Raw genomic sequence first — 26959 nt, forward strand, 5'->3', positions numbered from 1 at the left:
CACCTTGACTTTGGCAATTAACTGCCAATACTTGACTTTTACCAGATGACATGCAATCATTCTCATAATGTTTAAGGATTCTAATTCAGCCACAGCCCTCCCTACAGTAATATCTGGATTACAGAGAAGAGCAACCACAGAACTCTTCAGGAAGATGGATTTAGTCTTACAAATTTATTCCTTACAGTTCTGGTTAAAGATTTGTCCTCTGGACATTCCTGGGGTTGGTGGGCAGCTCTCAAATGGTAAATACATTTTAGCATTGTAATGTCCCTAAGCCTTTGAATTCCCTCTTCTACTGTGCACCAGGGCAAATCAGGCATCTCAACCTCAGACATGCTAGGCAGCTTTTGGCCCATGTTTCAATCAGCCATCCAAACAAACTGTTAAAGCGCTTTTTAACCCTCAAGCTACAGCATTAAATCCAGAATTTCTGCTTAGTGGGCCCATATCAATAAGTTCAGCCTTATCCAACTTTATATTCCTTCCACCATTAGTATTCATTCCCACACATATTCCCCTGATTACTCTCTATATAAGTTGGAAAACTCATGTAGTTCTTTCTGAGTATACTTAGTTCCTCATGGGTCACACTTTGTATTTCCCATTTGGGCCTTGTTGTGATTTTAGTGTAGTCATAGGTCTCAAAGACAAGAGAGGTGGTGGGGGTGGGTAAAGAGAAGAAATGCCTTGCAAGCTACTAACCTCAGGGCATCTCTTGCATTTTCTTCTGGTGAGACAGGATTAATCTCTTCAGGCAGGGATTGGAAAGCAGTTTCCTCTGGGCAGATTGGAGGCTTGGCAGTGCATGCTGGAGTTTGGTTGGTCCATGCCTAAGGTCTGGGAAGAGGCCCAAACTCCCTGGGGCAGGCCAGAGGCTAGGCAGGGCAGCCTTCAGTTTGGCTGATACTCACCTCAGGGCTGGAAGTAGTTTCAGACTCCCTGGGGCAGGCTGTAGGATGGATGATACCAGGTTGACATGGTGTGGCTGGGACAGGGAAATCCATGGCAGGCTTAGCTGGTAAAGTCTCAGCAGAATTCATGGTTCCAATGTCTCCATCAATATCATCATCATCCCATATGTCACCATCCCAATTCTCTGGATTCCACACTTTTCCAATCAATGCCTTCACTTTAACTGCAGAAACCTTCCAGAGCTGAGATTTTAGTTTCCTTTGTAACTCTGCTACTCATACAATGAGAGTCTGAATTTGGTTCTCAGATATTTTGAGCCTGTGGCTAAAGGACATAAGTTTTTCTTCAGAGCACAATTAGAACTTTTAGTGTCATCCATTCAGTGTTTAAGTTTCAAAATTGAATCCTTTAACTCATCTCTTTCTTTGGTAACAGTATCCAGAATATCTAGGAGGAGCCATCCAACATCTTTATACTGTTTGACTCCACAAAAGTCTGTTAAAGTGTTGAAAACATTCTCGCCCAGATCCTTGCTTCTTACAAGCATGGAGGTAAGGGAATCTAGTGATGCTACTTTGTGGATCTCGATTGCCAACTCATGCCATGAACTGTTAGCAGCCTTTTCATTATTGGAAAGGGAGTCATCAGTATCCTTGAGTCCAATTAGAGTAGAAAGACAATTGCAAAACTCCCATAACCACCTCAGACATCCCATGTTTAAGACTCTGTTCCTCAAGAACCACTCTCAATACCAAGCAGTATTAGTCAGGGTTCTCTAGGGAAACAGAATCAACAAGGGATATCTGTCAATAGTAAGAGATTTATCAGAGTCTCACAAAGCCATGGGGATGCATATATCCTGGTTCCACAAGCAGGCTGCAGCCAGGAGCTCCAATGAAAGTCCAGTGGAGATTCTTGACAAGTTCTGGGAGATTTTGGCTGTCCAAGGACAAGTTGGGAAATTTTCTCTCAATACTGGACTCATTTCTCCATTTAAGGGGTTCAACTGATTACATAAAGCATCACTCACTGCTGATGGCAGTCTCCCTGATTGATGTAATTATAACCAGCTACCAGCTATGTATGATTTACCCCTGCAGTAAAGTCAATGGTGACTAAAGTCCATAAATGCCCTTGCATTACAGTTAGCACAGTGCTTGCTTGACCAAACAACTGGGTACAGTTACCTGGATGAGTTGACAAATAGCCTAACCATCACAGGCCTTAAGATCTTTTTTCTTCCCCTGTCCCTATATTGGGCATTTTGCTGTTCTGATTGGATGCTTTATGATCCCCCACCTATTAACTCTCTGGGGATCAAAGAGAAGGCTTTTTGTTCAGGGTTTTCATGGACAAATAGGGGGACCTGTTTGGAGTTATTTGGAACTTCCCCTTGAATCTGGAAAGAGTTTCAAATAGAATCTCATGCCCAGGATCTTGGCAGGGCCTTTCTGGAGCACCCTTCCTTCATGGGGTTTCTGGGTGGTGTCTTACAGCACGTTCTGTGCCAGGCCCCAGCTATAACTTGTCTTCTCTTTCCGTACAGTAACTTGCCTCACCTTCCCCACCAGAGAGTTTACAACCTTATTATTAAGGGGGAGGTGAGGGGAGATGGTCATTCTTCTATACCTGGATCCTTTGGTTAGGGCAAGTAGCCCCTACCTTATGGGGTGTGAATCTCTCTGGCTATTCTATTGAGATTTAGGGAAGATGGGTCTGGCACCATGGTTGGAAGTAGATGAAATCCCAACATGACTAAAACCTTGTTCTGGAATGTACTGATTTTTTCATAATTATCCAATCTGTAACAGGTGAATGCCATGTCTGCTTTATGAGTTCCTAGGCATGAGCAGACAGTCCTTGTAGGGCCAGGGAGTGTTACTTACCTCTTTTTTTCCTGACATTGCTTGCCATATATGTTGGCAGAATGCTCTTAGTTCTGTACTTCTAGGTTCTTGGTTATTTGCATAAAGGAATTTAAGGACATACCCTTGGGTAGGCAAGGAAATAGAGTTTATTAAGAAACAAGAGAAGAAAAACAATGCACAACCCCAGACATGGGTGTGGTGTCTACAGGGTGAGATATACACAACCTATCATTTAATTGTATTGTTTAATCCATTCACATTCAATAATATTACTGTAAATGCATTATTTACTTTCACCATTTTATTCATTTTCTTTTATGTTTTATCTTTTTACTCTTTTATCATTTCTGCTACTCTTCCTTTCTAAATTCTCCTTCAACTCTCTCTCTCATCTATTCCTTTTGGGCTGTAAGGTTCCTTTCAGTGCTCTTTGCAAAGCTTTCATATTTGAAGGACAATTTATTGAGTAAGGAATTCTCAGCTAGCAATGTTTTTTTTCAGTATCATTATCACTATTCTTACCTCCATAGTTTCTGACAGAAATCCACACTAAGTCTCACTGAGCATCCCTTGTATGTTATGGTTGCCTCTCCCTTGCTTCTCTCAGAAGTTTCTTTTCACCTTTGGCATTTGACAATCTGAGTAATATGTGTTTTGGTGTGGATCTATTAGTAATTTTTCTGATTGGTTTACACTGCACTTCTTGGATATCTATGTTCATTTCTTTTAAGAGAGTTGGGAAATATTCAGGCAATATTTCCTCACATATTCTTTTCTGCCCCTTTTCTCAAATCTCCTTTTGGAACTCCATGACATTGATATTGTTGTGCTTCATGTTATTCAACTCCCTGAGCTCCTGTTCAATTTTTTATCGTCTTTTCTCTCTTCAATTTCAACTGTATGTCTTCTGCATCACTTATTCTTTATTCTATCATTTGAGTCTGCTGTTTTATGACTCCAAAGTGTTTTGGATTTCACCTGTCATGACTTACATTCAATAAGATCTGTTATTTTTTAATTCAGGTTTTCAAATTCTTCCTTTTGGTCCCGAAGTGTTCTCTTGATGCCCTTTATCTCTTTAGTCATATTGTTTTTTTTCAAGTCATTCATTTGATTTAGGAAATTTGTATTAACCCCATTGGTTTGTTGTCTCAAATCCTGTGTCTCATCTGGGATTTTGTTATATTTCCTTACTAGAGTTATATCATTCTTTTTATTATTGTGACTTGTAAGTTTTTGGTGATATCTAGGCATTTGATTATGATGGTGAGTTTACTTTGACACTCAATTTCTCTCTCATATATGATTTTAGTGGTGGTAGGGTGTGTGTTAATGCTGTTCTTTGATTCTTTTTTCTTCCCTTCCCCCACTCTGCTGTTTTTGCTGTCTGTGTCCATTTGCTGTGTGATCTTCTGTATCTGTTTGTCTTTTTGTCTTCTCTTCTCATTTTTCTCCTCTAGGATTCAATTCACCAGGAATCAATCCTGGGAATCTTTGATGTGGAGAGAGGTTCCCTGTCAATTCCTCAGTTCCTGGTCTCTGCTGTGCTTCACTTCAACTCCCCTTCTCTTCTGTTGAATCATCATTTTTCTGTGTGACTCACTTGTGTGGGCACTGGCTCACTGCATGTGCACTTGGCTCACCACACAGGCACTGGTTTACCATGTGAGCACTCATGTGGGTACTTGGCTTGCCATGCAGGCACTTACGGGTACTCAACTCACCAGGTGTGCACTTAGCTCACGAAGCAGGTACTTGGTTCAGCACATGAGTACTCACATGGGCACTCAGCTTACCATGTGGACACTTGGCTCACCATCTGGGCACCCACCTGGGCACTAGGCTCACAACATGGGCACTTGGCTCACCACATGTGCACTCAGCTCACCATGTGGACACTGGCTTTCCACAGGAGGCTCCAGGGATCAAACCTGGGTCCTCCCATTTGTAGGCAGAGGCCTTATCACTTGAGCCACAATCACTCCCCTATTCTTTGATCCAACTTGTTTTAGTTCTTAATGATTGTCGATGTTTATTTGCTCAAATCTGGATCATGGACCCAGTAATGTGTCCACACAGCCTTGTGGGTGGAGCATATGTGTGGGGTGGAATTTGTAAAGGCTTGAAAGACCATTTTCAAATTTATTTTTAGTTTCCTGGTATGCATTTCCTTGATCTGACAATTGATGGCATTTCTCAGCACACCTCTCAGCTCATATCCTTGTAGGAATTACCTGCCTCAGGTACCTGCCTCAGGGCTATTTAAAACCTGGGAAGTAAAATTTTCTCAGAAGCTGCCCAACAACATTTGCCATCAGCCCCCTCCCCTTTCTTGGGAAGGAAAAATTCAACTCCTTCCATGTCCTCAATATCCAGTCCAAGTCAGAAGTGTGGGTGTTTGAGGAGATCATATCTTGTTAGACCCTGCCAGCTTTGGAGACAGACAGTGGTGAAGTACTACACTGTCCAGAAGGGCTCACAAGACACAGCAGGACAAATTTGTTAGCCAAAAGCTAAATCAAAGTTAGTCTGAGTCTCTCTCTTTCCCTTACTTGCAGAAGTGTACCCCTGTAACCTCTCTGTCTGTAGCTGTCAGCCAGAGGCCAGAGGGCTCTGGAACATTTTTTTCAGAGCTTGCCTGTTCTTTAGCTATTTTCTTTTGAAAAAAAAAAGAAAAAGAAAAGCAAGTGCTGTTTTTCTCTAATCTTGTTTGTTCATTTGTTTGCTTTTTAAAAATTTTTTAAATTTAAAATTTTTAAATTTTATTTCTCTATTCTTAAAAAAATGTCCATCTGTATGATTGTTTTGCAAGTTCACAATATCTGAAACCAACATACATTAAAAAATAGTATGGTTTGGGAGAAAAATGTATCAACTATAAGATAAGGAATAAATTGGTAGTGATATTTTTATAATACTCTTGTGTAGTTTGTAACAAATGCTTCACACCAATGCAAAGAGTTGGTGGAGGGGTGATGTATGAGACCCCTTTGTGATGTTATATATGTTTATTTTGTAAGTTCCCAATCTTTACTATACACTTATTGTTTTTGTGTGTTCATGTATGAATGATATTCTTCAATTATATATTATATATATAAAGTCCCCATATACTCCCCACCCACTCATCCCACTCCTCTGACATCAGAAACCTCTTTCATCATCATGGGACATTCATTGCATTTGGTGAATACATTATGTAGCACTGCTGCACCACATGGATAGTGGTTTACATTGTAGTTTACACTGTCTCCCAGTCCACCCAGTGGGCCATGTCAGGACATACATTGTCCAGGCTCTGTCCCTGCAATACCACCCAGAACAGCTCCAAGTCCTGAGAATGCCCCCACATCATATCTCTTCTTCCCTCTCCCTACCCTCAGCAGCTACCATAGACACTTTCTCCACATCCATGTTATAATTTTTTCCATTACTAATCACAATAGTTCCATAGTAGAATGTCAATAAATTCACTCTAATCCATACTCTATTCCTCTATCATGTGGACCCTGGGATGGTGATGTCCACTCCTTCTCTATATTGAGAGGAGGCTTATATTCCACATGGTTGGTGGGTGCAATTCTCCTACTTGCAGTTGTAGGCACTCTTGGCTCCTGGTGTGGTGGTTGACTTTCTTCACCTCCCTGTTAGCTGGCTGGGGTAAGTCCAGTAAACCAGATGGTAGGAGTTGCAAGTCTGCTGAGGCTCAAGGCCTGGCTGTCACATGGACTGTCCAGAGATTCAAGTCTCCTGAGTATACACCAAACACAGCACCAACCACAGGTCCAGTAAAAGTGACAGAAGGGGCATGTGTGGAAAGGTCATATCTGAGTCCAAATCCATCACACTCACAAACTCCAAAGTAGGGCCAACTGACATGGCACTGAACTCCAGAGCCATCTGCCAAGATCATAGAACCTGTGGGTCTATGTAGCCCTCAGAAGCTTTGTTTTGTTTTGTTTTCCCAGCAGCCTTTCTAATGGCTATGAAATGGTATCTCATTTTGGTTTGGTTTGTACTTACGTAGTGGCTAATTATGTGAGAACCTTTTCATGTGCTTTGTAGCTATTTGTATATTTTCTTTAGAGAGATACCTATTCAAGTTTTTTGTCCAGTTTCTTTAATTGATTGGTTTGTATTTTTGTTGTTAAGTTGAAGGATTGTTTTACATATACTGAATATTAATCCTTTATGAAATATGTGGTATCCAAATATTTTCTCCCATTGGTTAGGTTGTCTTTTTTCTTTCATGATAAAGTCCTTTGAGAAACAACAGTATTTAATTTGGATAAGGCTTCATTTATCTATTTTTTGTTTTGTTGATTTTACTTTGGTTGTAATGTCTAAGAAGCCATTGCCTACTACAAGCTTCTAAAGATGCTTCCCAATGTTATCTTCTAGGAGTTAGATACTTCTATCTCTTATATTTAGGTCTTTGATACTTTATCAGTTTAGTTTTTAATATGGTATTAAGTAGGCATCTTTCTCCTATTTTTTTCCCCCCAAATGGAGACTCAGATTTTCAAGCACCATTTATTAAGTCTATTTTTTCCAGATTACATGGTTTGTCACCTTGTCAAAAATAAATTGGCCATAAATGTGGGGGCTGATCTCTGATCTCTAAATTCATTTCTCTTAGTTTATATATCTGTCATTGTGCCAGTATCATGCTATTTTGATAACTATGTGTTTCCAGCAAGTTTAAGATTGATAAATTTGAGTCCTCCAAGTTCTTTCTTCTTTTTTCAAGATGGCTTTAGTTATTCCAGTCCCCTTACCCTTCCATATCAATTTGATGATTTACTTTTCCATTTCTGCAAGAAGGTTGTTGGAATTTTAACTGGGATTACATTTACTCTCTAAATTGCTTTGTGGGGAAGTGGACTTGGCCCAATGGATAGGGCATCTGCCTACCACACGAGAGGTCGGCGGCTCAAGCCCCAGGCCCCCGTGACCCGTGTGGAGCTGGCCCATGCAGTGCTGATGCGTGCAAGGAGTGCCGTGCCACGCAGGGGTGTCCCCCGCATAGGGGAGCCCATGCACAAGGAGTGCGCCCTGTAAGGAGAGCTGCCCAGTGTGAAAGAAAGTGCAGCCTGCCCAAGAATGGTGCCACACACACGGAGAGCTGACACAGCATGATGATGCAACAAAAAAGAAACACAGGTTCCCATGCCACTGACAACAACAGAAGCGGACAAAGAAGAAGGTGAAGCAAATAGATACAGAGAACAGACAACTGGGGTGGGGGTGGGGGGTAAGGGGAGAGAAAAATAAATAAATTGTTTTGTGTAGTACTAGTATCTTAATGCTTGGTCTTTCTATCCATGAACATGGAATATCCTTCCACTTATTTACATCTTTTAAAATTTATATTAACAATGTTTTGTAGTTTTATGTATACAAGTCCTTTACATATTTGTTAGATTTATTCCCCATATTTGTTTCCTTGTGATTATGAATGGAATTTTAAAATTTATTCATCCAACTATTCATTGCTTGTATTTAAACACTGCGGAATTTTGGGTGTGCATCTTGTACCACACCTCTTTGTTAATTTCATTAGCTCACAGGGCCTTTTTCTGGCTTTTTGAGAATTTTCTATACCTAGAATTGTATCATCTCCAAATTGGATGATTTTTATTTCTTTTTCTTGCCTAATTACTTTGGAAAAAATTTCCTGTCCATTGTTGCATTACCTTGGTGACAGAAGGCATCCTTGTCTAGTTCCTGATTTTAGAAGGAGTGCTTTCAGTTTTCATCATTAAATAAGATGTTAGCTGTGGGATTTTCATTAGTGCCTTTTATCACATTGAGGATGTTTCTTTCTATTCCTACTCTTCTGATTTTATCTGGAAAGGGTGGTGTATTTTCTCAGATGCCTTTGTGCATCATTTGATCATGTGTTACTGTTTTTTTTTTCCTTCTTTCCGCTAAGGTGCTTTTTTCCGTGAATTGATTTTCTTACATTGAAACACTCTTTCTTACCAGGGATAAATCTGTCTTGAACATGATGTATCATTCTTTTAATATCCTTTTGGATTCAAAGTGGTAGTGTTTTGTTGAGGATTTTTGCACCTATATTCATAATAATTATTGGTCTGTAGTTTTTTATTCTTGTGGTATATTTGTTTGCCTTTGGTATGAGTGTAAATTTTTCACACAATAAGTTAGGTAATGTTCCCTCATCTTCAATATTTTTGGAAAGTTTGCTCAGAATTGGAGTTGTCTTCTTAAAATGTTTGGTAGAATTCAGCTGTGAAACTGTCTCATCTAATCCTTTTTTTTTCTTTCAGATTTTTGATTATTAATCTAATCTCTTTACTGGTCACTGGTTTGCTTGATAGTTTCTATTTCTTCTTGAGTCTTTATTGGTAGTTTATGTGCTTATAAAAATTTGTGTACTTCATCTAATTTATTGTGATAGTTTGAAATTAGGCACCAGAAAATGATATTCTTAAAGATTATCCATTCCTGTAGTGTAAACGTCTTGTAAGGAGTGCTTTTTTATTAGGTTACTTCAGTAACATGCTGCTTAGGGTGCTTCTAAGTCCTCTTACTTGAGTTCTTTGTAAAACAGTGAAATTCTTTTGTAAAACATAGGAAGAGAGAGAGTGAGAGAGAGAAAATCATGGAAGCCAGAAGATGAAAGCAGTGAAACTCAGTGAAACCTGGAAGAGAGAAGAGAGACCTGCAAATGCTGCCGTGTGCTTTGCTAAGTGACATAGTAGTCCAAGATCACTGACAGCCAGTCGTCTTTAGGAAGAAAGCATCAACTGATGATACCTTTGATTGGGCATTTTCCTCAGCTTTGTAACTGTGCAGTTGTAAAATAATAAATTACAATTGTAAAAGCCAACACATTTCTGATATATTGCTTTTGGTTGCTTCACAGACTAAAACTGTTATCTAGTATATTATTTTAGAGGAGCCTTTGGTAATGCCCCTCTTCCCATTTCTGATTTTTGGTATTTATATCTTTATATCTTCTTTCCTTTTCTCTTTGTCTGTTTTGTTGATCTTTTCAAATAACCTTTTTTTTTTTTTTTGGCTGTGTTTATTCCCTCTATACATTTTTTGTTTGTTTTCATTTTATTTTATTTTATTTTTTAAAGATTTATTTTATTTATTTTTAATTCCCCCCCTCCCCCGGTTGTCTGTTCCCTGTGTCTGTTTGCTGCGTCTTGTTTCTTTGTCTGCTTCTGTTGTCGTCAGTGGCACGGGAAGTGTGGGCGGCGCGCCATTCTTGGGCAGGCTGCACTTTCTTTCGCGCTGGGAGGCTCTCCTTATGGGCGCACTCCTTGCGCGTGGGGCTCCCCTATGCAGGGGACACCCCTGCGTGGCATGGCACTCCTTGTGCGCATCCGCACTGTGCATGGGCCAGCTGCACACGGGTCAAGGAGGCCCGGGGTTTGAACTGTAGACCTCCCATGTGATAGGCAGACGCCCTAACCACTGGGCCAAGTCTGTTTCCCTGTTTTCATTTTATTTACCTCCAGTCTAATCTTTGTTGTTATCTACATTGTGTTCACTTTAAGTTTAGTTGGTTGGGGTTTTTCTTTTTTTTTTTTTTTTTTTGCAGTTTTGAGGTTAGGTCTGTGATTTGAAGTTCTATTTTTTAACATAAGCATGTAGAACTATAAATTTCCCTTTCAGCACTGCCTTCCCTGCATTCATAAGTTTTGTATGTTGTATTTTCATTTTCATTATATTACCTTAATTTTGCTTCTGATTTCCTCTTTAGCCTTTTGGTTGTTTAATAGTATGTTGTTTAATTTTCACATATTAGTGAATTTTCCCTTTCTCCTATGAGTTGTGGCTTCATTCCATTGTGTTTAGAAATAGATACTGTATGATTTCAATATTTCTGAATTTATTGAGACTTATTTTATGACCCAACACCTGACCCAACACCTGCTCTATCCAGGAACATGATCTATGTGCACTTGAGTAGTATATGTATTCTCTTTTTGTGGTGAGGCTTGTTTTATATATGTCTCTTATGCCTAGATGATGTAGTGTATTATTCAAGTCTTGTACTTCCTTATTGATCTAGATGTTCTTTAATTATTGGTAGCATTGTGTTAAAGTCTTCTATTAATGTAGAACTGTCAGTTTCTCTCTTCAAACCTATCAGTATTTGCTTTTGGGGCTCTGTTGTTGGTGTAATATTTTTATAATTGTTAAATCTTTGTGTTGAATTGTTCCTTTTATAATATATAACTAATATCTTTTTCCCTTGTAACTCTTTGAGACTTAAAGTCTCAATATTAGTTTTATTCAATATTAGTATTGATTTTTGATCAATACTTGTATGGTATATTTTTTCCGTCCTTTCAACCTCAACCTACTTACATCTTTGACTTTATGGTGAGTCTTTTCCAGAGCAAATACTTCAGTCACTCTTTTTTATCAATTCTGCTAATCTCTGCAATTTGATTGGAGAGTTTAAGCCATTTAGATATAAGGTGACTATGATAATACAGATCTTTCTTCTGCCATTTTGTTATTTAGTCTTTGTAAGTCTTATACCTTTATGAGGATAAGTCTTATACCCTCATTTTCTTTAAAACCTACTTTTATTTACAATTATTTGCTTTATTTGCTGTACTATATTGAGTACCTTCTCACTTCTATCTAGATATGTTTTTTATTAGTTTCTATGTGGTTAATACCCTCAATATATAAAAAGTATATTTGGTTTGATACAAACCTAACTTCAATAACATATACTCATAGTTTTTCCATGTACTTATAGTTTTCCCATAACCCTCTCCTCCCCTACCATTTTATTTTGTATTTGACACCACTTATAGCTCTTTACATAGTATGTTAAAAAACCTAGATTTGTACTTACTTTTTATGAATTTACATTTTTGCACCTGTAGGAAGAAGTGGAGCTATGTAACATACAATACAATAATACTGGCATTTATAATTACCCAAATGGTTATCTTTACCACAGGTCTTTATTGCTTTATGCTGCTTTGACCCATGTATAGTGCCCTTTGTTTTCATACTGGAGAACTCCTTTTAGCATTGCCTGTAGTACTGATTTAGTGGTGATGACTTCACTCAGTGTTTCTTTATATGAGAATGTCCTCTTCTCATTTTTGAAATAGAGTTTTTCTGGATATAAAACTCTTGGTTGGCAGTTATTTTTCTTCAGCACTTTTAAGTATGTCATCCCACTCCCTTCTTGCTTTGGTAGTTTCTTTTGAGAAACTGGCATTCAGTCTAATTGGGACCCCTTTGTACCTAACGTGCTGCTTTTCTCTTTCAGCTTTCAGAACTCTCTACTTGTCATTTGCATTCAATAATGTAACCAATGTATTATGGGATATATTTTTCTTCATGTTTATCATGTTTTGTGTTCTCTGAGCTTTTTGGATATGCATGTTAACATCTTTTGCTAAATTTGGGAAACTGTCATTTTTTTGATGATTTCTTCTGCCTTTCTCCCTCCCTCCCTCCTTCCCTCCCTCCCTCCCTCCCTCCCTTCCTTCCTTCTTTCCCTTCCTTCTTCCTTCCCTTCCTCCCTCCCTCTCTTTTTCTATCTTTCCTTTACTTTGTTCCCTCCATCCCTCCATCCCTCCATTTCTTCCTTCCCTCTTTTCTCTCCTCCTATAATGTGCATATTGGTATGCTCTCTTTTTTCTTGCCTGATTTCTGAGGAGAAATTTGTTGTAGTACTTATAAACCTCTATAGTTAAATGGCTTTTTTTTTCCTGGATTTTCCTCCCAATATTTTCTAATTTTCTGTCATTTGAATATAGTATGCCTAGGTGAATTAAAAATTTTTTTTAATTTCTAAAAAATTTATCCTGCTTGGTATTCTCTGAATTGTTTGGTGGTTTGGTGTCTGTTTACTAGTATTGAGAAATCCTCAACCATTATTACTTCAAATATTTTTTCTCTTTCTGTTTTTCTTCTCTTTCCAGTAGTCCCATTCCCATTGAATATTTGTTAGTCCTTTTTAAAACTATCTCACAGGTTTTGGATTTTCTGTTTCAATATTTTCATCTTTTTTTCTATTTGCATTTCTGTTTGACAGTTTCTATCGACTTATCTTCATGATCACTTATTTCATTTCTCACAACATTCAGTTTGTTGATAATTCCATCAAAGGCATTTTTAATTTCTGTCACAGTATTTTTGTTTCTAATATTTCCTTTAAATTATGTCTTAGAGTTTTTATCACTCCACTTACATTGACCTTGTGCTCTTATATTTTGCCAATTTTTTGCATTTGTATTTTTAACCTATTAATCATAGCTACTTTAAATTCTTGGTCTGATAATTCCAACAGTTCTGCCTTATCTGAATCTGGTTCTGTTGCTTCCTTTTTGTCTTTATACTGTGTTTTTACCTTTTTAGTATGTTTTGTAACTTTTGGTTGGAAGCTGGACATGAAATACTTGGGTAAAATGGACTTAGGTAAATGAACCTCACTAAAAGGTTTTACATTTATCTGGCTCATAGTTGAGCTGTGTTTAATGTTTGCTGTAACCATGTCATAGGCTAAAATTTCCTCTGCGATCCCTGTTTTTATGTCCTCAGGTTGTGTCTGAGTTTTGAAGTTTTTTTTTCTGTTAAAATCCTATTATTGTACAGTAATCCTATTGACATTATGGAAAAGTGTGAGGGAAATGGAACCATTCTGTAATCTTTATAGTTGACCTTAGCCATTAGAGAAACTGTGCCCCTGGACAAAGACCTTCATAACTGCTTTTCAGCTTGTTTGTTTTGATTGTTTTGTTTTGTTAAATCTTAGATGAGATAGGAAAGCTACAGAGGGCTGGTATTTTCCTCCTGTCACATCTTTTAGGTTCTGATAAAACCCAAGTTCAATGGCCTCTGGTAAAATAGTTTCCCTGAAGGCAGTCTTTTGTTGAGAAGAAATAGTATTTCCAAATAATCACTTTTTAGCTCCCACAGCTTAAAGCAGGATTTTCTTCATCTTTTAGCATGAGAACCTGGTAGGGCTCTTGGAGCCAAGCTCAGGAAATCTTGGGATGTCTCTCATTCAAAGTGGACCCCAAAGACTTTAATTCTCCAGAAAGTTCACATTGAATCTCCAGCTGTTTGCCAATATAATAAACATACCTACCACTACTGGTTCTGATGAAGAGTTTCTGTTCTTAGACTTCTTTTCCAGAGAAGTTGTGTGTATGTATGTATCTTTTATGGTGTTGCTCTCCTGTTGACTTCAATTCTTCTATGGGTCAGGAAAGAGTTATTTTTCAATTTGTTCAGCTTTTTTCTCTTCATGATTTCTAAGCTTCTTATATATCAGATTGGATATTGGAATGCATATTTATTTTCAGAATTTGATGCTTACAATGGACTTTAAGCTGCTTGAAAATATCCTTGAGGCATCCTTGTGGGTAGAGTCCTAACCATTTGATCTTCCTTTCCCATGTCATCATTTATAAACCCGTCAAATAACTCCAGAAGGCCCTTTGGATTCTTCTTCCCTGAGGTGGTAGTAATGCACCTCTCCAATCCCTTAGAGTAATTCTATTCTACTTCTAGGCTTTGCAAGTTGTTTTTTATAGGTAAGGCTGGACAGATGAAATGAACGCCAAATTTCTAAGTAACAGCACCTGGCCAAATGTCGGACATTATACACTTGTATCGCTGTTAGAAAGAGCTAACTTTTCACTCCTTGTGAATAGATAGGTTGGAAATTGGGAAGGGATAATGTCCTCAGGGCTCAGGAACATAGCCTTACTCAGCTCAGGTCAGGGATTTGATTAAAATTGCTTCTCCTGAGTTTTCTTTTTAACTGTCTCTAAGGTGAAACACTTGTTTAGAATTTGGAACGCTGATTAGAACTTGATTAGACTTGGAATGCGGGCCATAAACAGTCCTATGGCAAAAGTAAATCTAGACCTTCTGTTAACCATTTCACAGCATGGGCCATGATGAAAACAATCCAGGCATAGTGGCATTGAGGCTCTGTCATGGACTCATTTCATTGCACTGGGACCCCTCCATGATATACCTGTGAGCAGGAAAGCATCCTGTATCTATCTATTTTCCCACTAAAACATCTGAAAGAATTGTATTGCTTTTAATAATAGGGTAAACAGAGAATAATGTCTCCTTCCCAGTCTTTTTCTATGAGGATTGTAAACAGCCTGTGACCTTTTCTTTAGCTGGTGGCCTTCTGTTATTTTGTGGCCATAATTCAGTGCTCAGTCTTTTCATCCTGCCACATCATCTTTGGACATCAATTTCTGAGCTCAAATTTCTGAAAGCTTTTCACCTTGCCAAGTTTAGCTGAATTTAGCTTCTCTCCCCTCTCCAAAGCCTCTTTGCATTGACACTTCTTACCTGGGAAGTTGATCCATTTCTGCTTCAGAAGTCTTACCATGTGTGTCTAGATTTGAGATTGCTTATAAGAGGTGGGAAAGACAGAGTTCTGGACAATGAGGGGATTCATATGTATTTGGATTTAAAGGAAGTTTGTGGGAGTGGAACTCAATTCCAAGTGGTGGTATAATTTCTAGAGACATCTATGACCAAATTCCATTATTGTGGTGATTAATATTATATTTTCAACCATGAGTTATGTGAAATGGATAAAATTGGATTGTTTCTTCCTTTCCTTCAGGAACAACTCTCTGGAATTGTTGACCTCTGACAGGATTAATTTCAAACTATTTCTTCTAAATTGTTTAAAGCCATGTTTGGAGGAACATTTCTCTTTGAATCAATCCTTTGAGTAATATTTTTAATCCAAGGGCACTTGTCCAAAAACTGTACACAATATATGATTATTTTCATAGAAACTCTGTCAGTCCAGTAAGATAGAACATATAGTTCATTCTGTTTCTTTGTGCCATAGATTTTGTTGTGAGTGTTAGTCCTGCTGTTCAGCTTGTAACACAGGAAGGTCAAGCCCTGGAAGGCTGACCAAAGAATTCAATATTCCAGAGAAACCACATGGGAGCCCAGCATCGTTCATACCTTTATCACTCATGATTACTCACATGTAACGTGTTATTGGCTAGCCAGGGAAAGCTCTGCACTGTCTTTTGGGGGCTACAGGTTTATGTAGAGGGATATGTGTGTGCAAGTGGGGAACAGCACATTTTTGTGGCATAAAATAAGAGCTACTACAGTTAATAGTAAACTTGTTTATTACCTATGTGTGCAAATACAAGTGAGACTTCTTGTCTCCTCTCTTAAGTTGGTTGTTCCACCTGAGAGGACTGGATTGCCAGCTAGTTTAAGCCCACCCTTCCCAGCAATCTGCACAAATAACTAGTGGGAGGGGGAAGCCAGCCATTACTGTTGTCAGGAAACAGGGTAGTGTTATAATTCAGTTGAATTTGTCAGTATTTTAGCTGTTTTCTTCCTTTCTCAAGTGACTTTTTACCTGAAAATTTGGGGCACACTATGAGACAGCAAAGGATCCTTGCCACCACAGATATGGCTTACTCATTCAGGTCAAGATAAAGAAGTCTGTAGATTTTCTGCCTTTCATTGAAAGAAGTTGTTTTTCGAAGTTCTGTACATTCAAAATGGAGAATATATAGAGGAACTGGAGTTGGGGATAGGGTGGAATGTTGGTATGTTAGCAGACTTTTCTTAAGCCATATATTAAATATTCTAAATTCAGACTTCTCTAATATACAATGAAGAGATGAAAGGAATGGGCATTTAGTTTAGTCAGATTAGGTTACTGTGTTGATCCATTGGACTTCTGGACATTAGCTGAGATTTTCTTGAAATTTTCTCTGCATTTAAATGAATATTTTAAAAAGAAACAAAAAATTAAGGAGAGAAAACATAAGATGTACCAAATCTATAGCTGTTATTGAACTCTGAAGGCACAAAGCACTTAACCAAAGCCACATTTTGGGATGTTGTACATGGATCTGGCCTATCTTGTCAGCATCAGAAGAAAAGGTGGATTTCTAAGAGTTCTGATGACTGTTTCAGAAAGCAGTAATATTTTAGGAATCTGAAAATTTATAAAACAGACTTTGTATTTTAAGTACAGATTCAAGTAGCAGAATTACTCATCATATTGAAAAAAGTACTCAAAACTTTTTAATATTAAAAGCATTTTTATAAAAATGTAAATTATATTTAAGATTTCCATGTGAGCTGTGAGAATCCAAGATTTTTTTTTTTTTGCATAAATACAGATTATAATCATAGTTTAATGGTGTCTGTTTTGTAACAGAAAAGGTGTTTGGCAAAAATAGTGGGGGAAAATGATTAATATTTTACGTCTTTCAACATAGACCAAATGAATTATTAGAATTTGTAAATCATACAATAAATATGAACCCTGAATGTTTGATTGAGTATTCCCTTCCATTTTGTCACTTTAAAGGGCATGGAGGCACACATTTTAAAGACTTAAAGGCAATTGTTGATACCTACAGAATGGAAGATAACCTTAAAAATTGCATATTGGATAAAGGTTTAACATCCAGAATATATAAATAACTTCTAAAAAGAACAAACAATCTAATTTAAAAATGGGCAAAGGGCAAGAATTGATATTTTTCCAAAGAAAATATGGAAATGGGCTATAAGTACATGAAAAAATATCCAGCATTAGGAAAAACAAATCAAAATACAATGAGGTACCACTTCATGGGAAAAACAAGTACTGACCAGGAAGCAGAAATATTGGAATCCTTGTAAATTGTTGGTGGGAATATAAAGTGCAGCCATTATAGAAAACAGTTTGGTAGTTCTTTGAAAAGCTAACTATAGAAGTAATTGTATACTCAGAAGAAGTGAATGCAGATACTTGAACAGATATTTATACACCAACTTTTACTGCAATATTATTTTCAACAGCTAAAAGATAAAAAGAATTCAAGGGCCCATCAATGGATGAATGGGTAACAAAATGAGGAACAACATACAATGAAATATTATTCATCTGTTAGAAGGAATGAAGTTCTGATACATACTAAAAAATGTGTGAACCATGAAAAGATGTTGAGTGAAATAAGCCAGATAAGAAAGGATAAATATTGTCTGATTGCACTTGTATGAAATATCTAGAATCAACAGTCATAGAAACCAAGAGTAGATTAGAGGTTACCAAGGGCTTGAAAGGAGGAAATGGGAATATAGATTTTTTAAAAGCAAATCAATTTTACTGGTACATAATACTAAAGCATACAATTCATTCAAAGTGTATAATTAACGGTATTTGGTATATTCACAGCTGGGCAGTCATCATTTCAGTAATTATTGGAACAATTTGATTATTTCAATAATAATACTAACAACAAAAACAACAACAAAAAACCAAACAAACCAAAAACAGACAAACAAATAAACAAAAAAGTTATTTCCCTCTCAGTCTCTCTGAGTTTCCCCTTCTGTACATAACTGCTATTTCTGGTTCTTTCTTTCTTGCTTGCTTGCTTTCTTGCTTTCTTGCTTTCCTTCTTTCTCTTCTTTCTTCAGCAGTTTTATTGAGATACATTCACATACCATATGATCTATCCAGAGTGTTTAATCAATGGCTTTTAATATAGTCACACGTTTGTGCATTTATCACCACAAAAAATTTTAGAGCCATTTCATTACTCCAAAAAGGAAAACTCCATACCACTTAGCATGCCTTCTGCAGCCCTACCTAACCATTAATCTAATTTCATCTTTATAAATGGATTTATATTTACATTTTATATTAATAGAATCCCACAATATGTTACACATTCTCTTTAGTTCATAATAGCACAGTCATAGTATTTGTCCTTTTGCATCTGGCTTGCTTTACTCATCATAATGTCCTCCAAGTTCATCCATGTTGTCATATGCTTTACAGTTTCATTTCTTCTTATTCTTTCATGTGAATACACCACAGTTTTTTTTTATCCATTCATTGATTGATGGACATTTGGGTTGTGTCCAACTTTTGCCTATCATGAATAATGCTGCTGTGAACATTAGCTGTACAGATTTCTTTTTGTGTCACTGCTCTCAGTTCTGGGATATATCTAGTAGCAGTATTGCAGTATCACGTGGCAAATCTATATTCAACTTCTTTAGGAACTACCAAACAATTGTCCACAGTGACTGTACCATGCTATATTCCTAACAACAGTGAATAAGTATTCCTATTTCTCCACATCCTCTCTAACACTTGTAATTCTCCATCTTTTTAATAATGGCAATTCTTTTTTTTTTTTTAATTTCTCTCCCCTTCCCTGCCCACCCTTACCCTGGTTGTCTGCTCTCTGTGTCCTTTCTCTGTGTGTTCTTCTGTGTCTGCTTGGATTCTTGTCAGCAGTGCTGGGAATCTATGTCTTTTTTGTTGTGTCATCTAGCTGTGTCAGCTCTCCGTGTGTGCATGGTTTCTGATGAGAAATCCACATTAAGTCTTACTTTGCATCCCTTGTATGTGATGATTTGCTTCTACCTTGCTGCTCTCAGAAATTTCTATTTATCTTTGTTGTTTGTTATTCTGAGTAGTATGTGTGCTGAGGTCTATTCACATTTATTCTGACTGGGGTACACTGAGCTTCTTGGATATATACATTCATTTCTTTCATTAGTTTGGGAAATTTTCAGCTATTATTTCCTCAAATACTGTTTCTGCCCCATTTCCCTTCTTGTCTCCTTCTTGAAGTCCCATGACACATAATATATGTTACTCTGTTTCATGTATCATTCAACTACCTGACCTCCTGCTCATGTTTTTCCATTCATTTCTCTCTCTGTTCTTTTCTTTCTTCAATTTCAGTTGTTCTGTCTTTGGTATCTCTTATTCTGCCTTCCATCATTCCATCTATTCTTCTATCTATTTTTCTATCTGTTGTTTTATGCCTCTAATTTTTTTTATCTCCCCTTTTATGTCTTTCATTCCCATGAGTTTTGATAATTTTCTATTCAGGTTTTCAAATTATTATTTGTGCTTGCTCAGTGCCTTCTTTATGTCCTTTATCTTTTAGCCATATTATCTCTCAACTTATTTAGTTTTGGAAATTTATGTGCAATCTTTTTAATTCGTTTTCCCAAATCATCTCTTTTTGGGTTTTGACACCTTTTCTTAGGCCATGTCTTATTTTCTTAGTATGGCTTATAATTTTTTGCTGATGTCTAGGCATCTGATTGGGATGTTGGGTTTGCTCAGATGCTCAATTTTTCTCTCTTTTCTAGGAATTTAGTAGGTCTTTAGGATTGTTCCCATTAGTAGTTTAAAACTGGGCTTGGGGCCCAGCTTGCAGATCCTCTTTCTTGGAGCTTGGGAAGGGAGGCTATAAAAACTGGAATAAGTCTCTCTTAATTTCCTCTCATGCACTTCCTTTGCCAGCAGATGGCAGTCTTTTGACAGCCTAGTGAGTGTGTTCACTGCGGATGAATGTGATAGAGGATCTTGTCTGGATGCTAAGAACATAGTGATTTAAACTTTCTCAAAGGCAGTTCTCCAGCCTTTGCAACCGCCTCTTCTCTTTCCTGGGTAGGAAATAATTCCACTCCCTTCTGTGTCCTTAAGAACCAGTCCTGGTTAGTAGAGAAGGAGATTGGGAGGGTCAGATCTCTTAGCCCTTTGCTGGCTCCAAGGCAAACAATGGCATGGCCTCACCAGGACTGAAAGATCTCCTGAGATTATGCAGACCAGATTTATGGATCAAAATCTGAGCCAGCCTTATGCCGTGACCCTTCTCTCCCTTTTCCCAGGGGAGGTGGATCTCTGGGGCCTCACTTGTTTGTAGTTGCCAGCCCCAAGTCTTGAGTATTCAAAAGTGTGTAGTGTCAGGGGGAAGCGAGTAGTAACAGCTGCAGCTTTTACCTCAAAATTTTGCTGTCATGATTCTTTCCCTTTTACATTTTTTTCAGGGCTGTGTCTAGCCTTCCCCTGGTGTCCTAAACCCTAGAAGATTCTTTTCCAGGCTTTTTCTTCCTATCCCTGATCTCCTTTTCTGGGCGAGAAGAGAGTCCCATGTCTTTCTAGTCTGCCATCTTCCCAGAAGTACATAATGGGTGTAGAATTTTGTTTTGAGTAATAGAAAAATTTTCACTATGGATGGTAATGGTAGCATAACAGGGAGGATGTAATGAATACCACTGAATTATACACTTAAAAATAGTTGTGAAATTTTATCATAAATGTACAATTAGGCAAATAAAAATGTTTGCAGTTGTTCAGCACAGTCCAAACAACTTGTCTAAATGGTGATGTGAGGTTAACATTATCCAGAGTTTCTTTCTGCTTGAGAGGTTATGTCTCTCAATTTCTCTTTCATATTTCTCTTGCAAATTATGGCAAGTTACAGTACAAATTCATTTTGACTGTTTCACTGTTTTCTTTTATATAGCAGTGAGTAGATCTTTTGAAATTTGCCTGTGGCACATTTCACTTTCTCCTACAATTCATTTTAATCCTCATTCTTTTTTTCCTGATAATGGATATTATTTGAGATTTCCTTGGAAATTTTGTAATTATCCAGGAAAGGATCACTGCCAATCTCAGAAGGTTGAATACTGGTAGAACCATACCTAATCTAGATTTGGCAGATTCAAGCAGAATCTTTACTTTCTTACTTGTAAGACATCTCACCAATTGAGATGTCTTGAGAAAATGGAAGAGAAAGCCTTTTTAAGATGTCTTTCTGTTGTATATGTACAATAATCAAGTAGTATAAATTATAAAATTATATGACCAACTTTAAGAAGACTAAGGGGGACTTTGCTGTGGATTAGGTAAATTGAAATTAATAAGATGACACAATGAATTTTCTGCTTATTTTTTTCTTTTTTTTTTGTCTTTATTTTTTTAATGTTACAAAAATATGAGTCCCCATATAACTCCCTCCCCCTCCCTCCACTCCTCCCCCCATACCATAACAACAACCTCCTCCATCATCATGAGACATTCATTGCATTTGGTGAATGTATCTCTGAGTACCGCTGCACCTCATGGTCAATGGTCCACACCATAGCCCACACTCTCCCACAGTCCACCCAGTGGGCCATGGGAGGACATACAATGTCTGGTAACTGTCCCCGCAGCACCACCTAGGACAACTTCAAGTCCCAACCCCCTCCCCCCACACACACATCACATCTCTTCCTCCCACTCCCTAACCCCAGCAGCCTCCATGGCCACTTGCTCCAAACCAGTGCCACATTTTCTTTGATTACTAATCACAATAGTTCATGAATAGAATATGAGTAAGTCCACTCTAATCCATTCTCTATTCCTCTATCATGTGGACCCTAGAATGGCTGTGTCCACTCCACATCTCTATCAAGAGGGGGCTTAGATTCCATATGGATGCTGGATGCAATTCTCCTGCTTTCAGTTGTAGGCACTCTTGGCTCTCTGGTGTGGTGGTTGACCTTCTTCACCTCCATGTTAGCTGAGTCGGGTAAGTCCAATAAACCAGAGTGTAGGAGCTGAAGTCTGTTGAGGCTCAGGGCCTGGCTATCATATGGTCAGTCCAAAGATTCAGATCCCCTAAATATATCTTAAACCCAGTGCCAACTACAGATCTGGTCAAAATAACAGGAGAGGCTTGTGAACAAAGATACATCTGAGTCCAGCTCCATCACACAGAAACACAAACTCTAAAGTAGGGCCAACTGATATGGCACTGAACTCCATCTGCCATGACCATAGAACCTGTGGGTCTCTGTAGCCCTCAGAAAAACCAAAGCCTGAGGTTGTATCTACTTTATCTGTCTCTGGGACTGTGCTCGGTGTGCATAAGGGCAACCCCTCTGATAATCTCCCCACTCTTTTTGGAGACTCATAGCCATATAAACTCATTTGTCCTTTCCATTTCCCCCTTGATTTAGGGCAAAAGCATTTTTAACTCCTGGTATTATATGTAGACTGACATATTCTGCTGGTCTGAGTTGACCCTTTTATTCAAGGTCATTTTCTAGTTACATCATCAGCTGGTACTTGGCAGTAATCCCTCGGCACCAGGGAGGCTTATCCCCGGGAGTCATTTCTCATGCTGGGGGGAATGTAATGCATTTACATGCTGAGTTTGACTTCAAGACTGGCCACATTTGAGCAACACGGAGGCTCTCAGGAGGTAACTCTTAGGCACCCTGCTTTCTGCTTATTTTTGAGGTCTTTGATAGTTATTTCTCACTTTTGTCTGTCTTGATTTAGAGTAGAGGTTTTGAAAATTTCATTGGAGATAATGTCTGATTTGTCACTGACTTATTTTTGGGTTTGCCTGGAATATTTTTTCTTTTGGATTTAGTTATTTGACTATAATAAATTCTCTTAACTAGTCAGAAATAGGAGAACCCTGTTCAGCTGCCACTGTCATTGAGTGTCTTTGGTAAACCTATTTTTCAACACATTCCAGAAGTTAGCTACAGATAGAAAGAAACTTGTCTAAATAAAGTTTCTGATGTGAAGCTAGTTCTTTATCTTCTTTGGGAATTGGACTTGAGTACAATATATAAAATTTACTTCTGTATATCCTTTTCATTTCAGCTGAATTTTCAGATTCCTTATGTACCTGGAAAGGTATCTTGAGCTATTCTACAGCTAGTTCTACTGGTGCTCATGTCTCACTCATGTGGAGCATGATTTACCACAGAGCTGACCAGCAGGTTTTCATGTGTACTGACTTCAGTTTATTGGTAGTTTCTGCATGAAACACAGCATTGGGAAGGATTTGGATGATCTGGACCCTCTTGGCAAGATGCCAGCCTTGATTAGTGACTTTTGCCCTAAGCATGTCTCACTTACATTTGCCATTTAGTTTTAGTGAGATGATCACCTTTTAGATCCTTAATGTCAACCCATAAGAGTTCTGAGGCTCATGAGGATCCCTGCCACTGGAGGGGAGTCCTCTTTGCCTGACTGAAGAAGTTCCCAAACTTAAGCAGACCTCAGAAATACCTAGATTATTGGGTCCCACTCTAAGAGTTTCTGGTTGTGTAGGTTGAGGGAGGGGATTGAGAATTTTATTTATGACAAACTTCCCAGTGAGGCTGTTCTAGAGGATACAAGCCTGAGTGTCTCCTGCTTATCTGTTCTCATAGCTTTCTTTGTCTTAAGTCTTTGGATTTTGTTCTTTGGATATTTACACCAAACTGTCCTTACTTCAATCTCCCTCTTTGTATCTATTTTCATGACCTGCAGGAGAGAATTTAAGTTTCATAGAGACAGAAAGGAGATTACCAGGGGCAAGGGAAATAGAGAAGAATGGGCTATTACTCCTTAGTGGATATAGAATTTCCATTTGGGATGATAAAATGTTTTGATAATGAATGGTAGACAATATTGTGAACATATTTGATTATACAAGAAGATAGTTAAAATGGGAAATTTTTGGATTGTGTATCTTTTGCCACAATAGAAAATGAAACAAAAATATATATACACTGAGCCTACAACCACATGATGGAAAAATCCCTTAAAGGACAAGTATGCAATTTGGTAGTCATTTGACTAAGATCATTGAGAGAAAGTGCTTTTAAGAGAAGCAGTAATTTGCATTCTTGAGTATGGTGGAATTGGACTCAGATGTTACTTCTCTACACATGCCTCTTCTGTCACTTTTACTGAACCTGTGGTTTACACTGGAGTTGATGTATACTCAGGAGACTTTAATTTCTGGACTGGCCATGTGCCAGCTGAGTCCTGAGCCCCAGCAGAGTTGCAGCTCCTACTCTCTGGTTTGTTGGACTTACTTAGGTCAGCTAACAGGAAGGTGAAGATGGCCAAAAACCACACCAGGAATTGAGAGAGTTTACAATTCTAAGCAGGAGAATCGCATCCATCAACCATATGGGATCTAAGCCCCCTCTTAATATAAAAGTAGAGTAGACATCACTATCTTAGGGTACACAGGAGGAAGGAATTAAATATGAATTAGAGTGGACTTAGTGGTATTCTACTATAGAACTGTTGTGACTGTCTCTAACAATTGAAGAAATTGTATCACTGATGTGGAGACAGTGGCCACAGTAGTTGCTGAGGCCTGGAGAGGGAAGAAGAGATGTGATGTGGGGGCACTTTCAGGACTTGGAGTTGTCCTAAATTATATTGCAGTGACAGATGCTAGACATTATATATTCTGCCATAACCCACTGAATGGACACGTGTAGAGAGTAAACTACAAGGTAAACTATAATCCATGTGGTGCAGCAGTCCTCCAAAATGTATTGACCAAATGCAGTGAATGTGCCACAATGATGAAAGAGGTTGTTGATGTGGGAGGAATGGGGTGGGGTGTGGGATATATGGGAATCTCTTATATTTTTTAATGTTACATTTTTTGTCATCTATGTATCTTCAACAAAATACAATTAAAAAAAGAAAGAGAAAGAAAAAAAGAGTAGAGGTAGGGAAGAATAAGTTAGCTTCATATTTCTGTCAGACAGTATCACATCAGAAACCGTAAGTCTGAAATAACCCAGTATTGCATAGTTTGAAGACTGCTATCTTTTTTTGACAGTATTCAATAGTTTGAAGACTGCTACCATTTTTGACAGCATGGTGTAGTTATTACCATCTCAAATGGTCCTGGTCCAAAGGAGATTATGCAAAGGATTTACATATTGTTTTTACTTCCTACTACTTCCAATATTTATTTTGCAAATAGATTTATAGAATTTGTGCAGTGGAATGGGAATGTGTTCAGATTATTGATGGAGTACATTCATTTTTCTGTGCCCCTTTCTTTCAGAGTATTAAGTATCCAGAAGCAGCTGGCCCAGCTGGACAGTGAGTCCTGGCCAGGAATGACTATGGCTGACAGGGACTGGCTGCAGGTCATTAAGGAGAAGGAAACTTTGCTCCAAGAGCTGCAACCTACCATTCACCAGAGAAGGTCAGAGGAAGACATGGCTCAGCTGAAGGAGAAACAGTACCTGGAGAAGGGGATCCAGTAATCCTGAGCCATGTATGCTCAGGGTGCTGAGAGGTGAGTGGGCTGGCCATGCCCAAATGGCCAGCAACACAGTTCCCGGTCAGGACCTGACTCCAAAGAGTATTCTAATGAATACTAGTCCTATACCGCAGAATTCCTTAGTATTCCTGAGTATTCCTCAGAAAACCTCCTTACTGCCTTGTATATTTTCTTGTCAAGTTTAGGAAGGACAGGGTGGATGGGAAATCCCTTCTTCTTTAGGAGGGTTCTGTCTCCTATTCTAAAGTGGGCGATGATTGAAAAGGGGAATAGATCAAGGAAAGGCAGAGTTCTCTCTGTCTCCCTCTCTCTCTCACACACACTTAACCCTCCCACTTCCTGGTGTAGGCTCTCGGTGCCTTTCCTGTACAAGCTTGGAGTAATGGGCCTGCCCCTCCAAAAGGAGAAATGAAGTTCTGATACATGCCACTTTACATGGATGAACCCTGAAGACATCCTATTGAGTGAAATAAATAGGACATAAAAGCTCAAAAAGTGAAAATGTGCAGAAGCTTCAATATAGAAATTCGAGTAGTTTTCAGGGAGGGGGCAGATGAAGAGTAAAGGCATAATGAATATAAGGTTTCCATTTAGTTTGGGACATTCTAGAAATGGATGTTGGTGAGGGTAGATTGTGAACTGTGAGTGTGATTAATCTCAGTGGTATTTGTGGGAAAGGTTGAGATGGCATACTTTATATTGTATATAGATTTGCACGATTTAAAAGAAAGAGAGCAACTAAAGAGTTGATGATAATTAAATGCAATACATGATTATGGACTGTGTCTAATAATGGAGGGCAAAGGCCTAGAAGAATGTTATTGGAACATCTGAAAATATTGTAAGGTAGACTGTAAGCTTTATAGTAACATTAAATTCTTGTTAAGGTGGGTACAAAAGTGAATATTCTTGTTCTTGGAAAATGTATATGATAGTGCTGTGCATTCATGATGAATAATGAATACAACCTGTTCTCAAATGTTTAGAAAATAGATGGCTAGATGGGTGGATGGAAGAATAGAAAGAATGTAGATTGTCAATAGAATGTAGATATACAGAATTATTGCATAATGTTATAATTAATGGATGGGGGACAATTGAAGTTCTCTTTATGGACTTTATTATTTTCATAACTGAGGTGTTTAGATGCAAAGTGAAAATAGACAGGTTTTTTTTTTTAAAGATAACCTTCTAATATATGAAACAGGGAATATAAAGAGAACTGATGTTGAATTCAGAATAACAAGTTGAAAGTCATACTTAGCTAAAAAGGTTTAAAATCTAATTCATGCAATGATATATATA

The 26959-nt window shown here is 38.0% G+C and overlaps 1 pseudogene; it reads left to right on the forward strand.

The window, feature by feature from the left end:
• The window catches only part of LOC131277251 (protein WWC3-like), an 80579-nt pseudogene that overhangs the window by 15091 nt on the left and 38529 nt on the right, over positions 1 to 26959 (forward strand).

Source organism: Dasypus novemcinctus, chromosome X, assembly GCF_030445035.2.
Source record: "Dasypus novemcinctus isolate mDasNov1 chromosome X, mDasNov1.1.hap2, whole genome shotgun sequence".
NCBI lineage: Eukaryota > Metazoa > Chordata > Mammalia > Cingulata > Dasypodidae > Dasypus > Dasypus novemcinctus.